At 40.6% G+C, this 3,269-nt stretch overlaps 1 long non-coding RNA gene across 1 annotated transcript; it reads right to left on the reverse strand.

Annotated features, from left to right (window-relative positions):
- Positions 1-412: 412 nt before the first annotated feature.
- LOC109828107 lies at positions 413-1,614 on the reverse strand. The gene is made up of 3 exons (XR_002243602.1): positions 1,468-1,614; positions 1,015-1,057; positions 413-643 (listed from the first exon to the last, which is right to left on the reverse strand). It is a non-coding gene; the product is annotated as an uncharacterized LOC109828107 (long non-coding RNA).
- Between the last annotated feature and the right edge of the window lie 1,655 nt (positions 1,615-3,269).

Below are 3,269 nucleotides of genomic sequence, written 5' to 3' on the forward strand. Positions count from 1 at the left end.
AATATTCTAGACGGAATTAAAAACCGTCTAGAATACATCCTAGACGGATTATTCTAGACGGAATTTCCCTCTAGAATAATTTATCCTAGATGGAAAAAAATCCGTCTAGAATAAGTATTCTAGACGGAATTTGATTTTTTTAAAAAATCCGTCTAAAAAAAATTTCCGTCTAGAAATCTTATTCTAGACGGAATTTGATTTTTTAAATTTTTTTTAATTTTTTAATTTTTAAAAAGTATTCTAGATGGAATTTAAGCATCCTAGACGGAATTTCCGTCTAGGATACTATGCTACAGTAGGGTTTTTTTTTTTGCAGAATCTTCTTTGAGTGTATGTACACAATATTGAACAAAAAAAAATTATATTCATATCCAACACAATCTAATTAATTCCAATATCAAATCCAATTATATTCAAATAATACATTCACCAAAATAGTAGAGAGATACATAAATTATTTACAAATGTTTACATAAATTATTTACAATGGCTATGACACTTCTAGGAAAGAATGTAATTCATCGATACATGATTATTAATCTATTTAAGTTCCTTTCTGTTCTTCCAGATTTGCTTTCTGTTCTTCCAGATTTGCTTGACACCATCCAACTCCTTCCAGAATGCCTCATAATAGCCAGGAATGCTGCAAAATGAAGAACGGTTATGCATAAGGCAAGGAGTTATCGAAGTAGAGTATCATATTTCTTAGTACAAGCTATTATCTAAATCATATTTTCATATGTGTATTTCTACTAGTGACTTCATTTTAGTAGCATCGCAGAAACCCAACCTAAGCATGTTTTGAATTATCATGATGCACATAAAAGATAATACAAACTGAAGCCATAATTTCGTGAAAGATTATATCATATTTCCAAAAGGATACATATTTTCATGGACAATTTTATAATATCCCCATGTAAAAGAACCAATCAATAAACAGTAGAACACCATCAAAACACATGAATGCACACTAATGCATTGAGATCCAAAATACACAGCAACAAAGCTCACCTGAATTCTCCAATGACCAACACTTCTGTTAACAGATAAACACCTGCGAAACATGGGAAACAAAAATTAAAACCACAGATAGAGGATATACAATAGACGGAAAACAAAACCAAAATTCTTCTATTCGACTACCTCGGTTTGTATATACAAAATGAATACCCAACTAAAGATTTCAGGGAATGATTGCACACTCAAATGTCAAATCATACAACAAACACATTAGCTAAATCAGCATCTTTTAGCCATTATTAGCTAAGTTAGCTTGTTTCAGTTCTTGTTAGCAAATACATGAATTAATTATACCACTGGCATGAATGTGCTTCAATCTACCACTAGCATGAGCAAAATGCATATATAAATAAATTATACGAGAAAAACAATCAAGTCATTAGACATTCTTATTAGCAAATACAGTTTATTTTTTTTCCAGTTAAAGGATACAAATATTTGTACCTCAATGGATTTGAGAAAAGGCAAAGGAGCGCTAGGGCCATGTATACTTTGTATCTTGAGAATCCATTTCAAATAAGTTTTCTCTGCATTGCAAACGAACAACTGCTATGAGACAAACAATAATATAAACTATTTTTCTTCATTACTATCCAATGGAAGAAGGGAAGTTGGGGTGTTTATAAATGGATAAGCGCCGCGCACTATCAGCGCAGGCACGGGCTCAAGCTGAAGAAGCCCGTAGAAAGCTGCAGAAAGAGGTAGCCAAGAAGCCGCCACCAACTCGCAAAGTTTGGAGGCCGAAGTCTGAAGCGGCGGTTCAGACCAAAAAGCAGCAACTGCAGCCTCCAACCAAAATTCAACCTCCGGCGAACCAAGCTAAGTCGCTGAGAATTCCCATAGCTACTCCGGGAGATCATGCAGAATCCTCCCGAAGGAGAAAGCCAGTCTTGGAGCGCCTCGGTCCAATTCCCGATGAGAGAGGCAAGTCTCCAGTTCACGAGCGTTTGGGCCCGATGAAGAAGCCCAGAATGACTCAACACGCTGGGGGTCGCCGTCACCTCCAGTATAACAAAGAATTCAAGGCAGCTGCGCTCACCAACTTGCGCATCGAAGTCCAAGAGCACGCTGAAGACTCGCGCCCACAAAGGCACGTTTCGAGGCGTGTAACTTTTGAAAACCCAAAGAAGGCAATCCAACCTCAGATGGAAACATTATCATCTGATAGTGATAGTGTTATACCTGAGAAGTCATGCCAACACCCGAGAGGTTGTTCCGATTTTCAAACGGACAAGCTGTACTATCGTGCTGGAGGTACGAGCAAATCCAGAAAGAGGAGCCCTCAAAGATTAGAGACTCGATGTCCTTGCTCAAAACTCATTCGGGCGATATTATCTGAGTGCGACTGCACCAAGATGTTTCCCGAAAGAGTTTCCGTGTTCCAAAGACTCAGCATAGAAACGCCAAAGCCAAGGACTAGACGTTTCCGAAGAAGAAGAACAATGGTCGAAGACGGTGAACGTTCAAGGGTCACTGCCAACATGACCAACAAGGGGACATCGGCACGGGATGATTTCGAGTCGATTCTGAAAGCATCCCGGCGTCTAACCCGTCTGCAGTCTGGAGCAATCGCACGAGGAACTTATGGTAGGGTTCGGACAAGAGTACCTTCAGAAGGTGAAGAGTCGGATACCTGCTCCGCAGTCGCATCAGATAATACAGTGGCCAGTGAGGGGGAACCCCGCGAGTCACTGATGATAAGCGCGGAACAAGTGGCCAAGATGCTTGAAGATGCCATAGCCAAACAACAGGAAAGCATTAGGTTCGAGATGCAGATGGCCATGCAGACTATGAGAGAGATGCATGAGCAACAAATTCAGGCACTGACGAACCCAGATGGCCATGCAGACTATGAGAGAGATGCATGAGCAACAAATCCAGGCGTTCAGGAACCAACAAGGTGAACCAAGTCACCGTAATCAGGTTGTTCAGGAAGAAGAGCACACGGATAGGGATGGAGCTCACAATGCCAATAACCCTCCCGTCAATGTAGGGGGTGGTAACGAGGATGCCAACGAAGATACAAGTGAAGACTTGAAGATCAAAGATCTCGAGAGCAAAATCAACACATTGATCTCCGCTCAAGAGACGAAGAAAACAGGCATTCCCTGTCCATACCCAAGAGAGTGGGAATCGATCCCATATCCGGCGAAGTTCAATCTAATCAACTTCACGCCGTTCGATGGGAAGGGTTCCCCCACTCAGCATTTGATTTATTTCAAATCGCACCTGGGTATTATTTCCGG

The sequence above is a fragment of the Asparagus officinalis genome, unplaced genomic scaffold (genome assembly GCF_001876935.1).
Source record: "Asparagus officinalis unplaced genomic scaffold, Aspof.V1 AsparagusV1_Un724, whole genome shotgun sequence".
Taxonomy (NCBI): Eukaryota; Viridiplantae; Streptophyta; class Magnoliopsida; order Asparagales; family Asparagaceae; genus Asparagus; species Asparagus officinalis.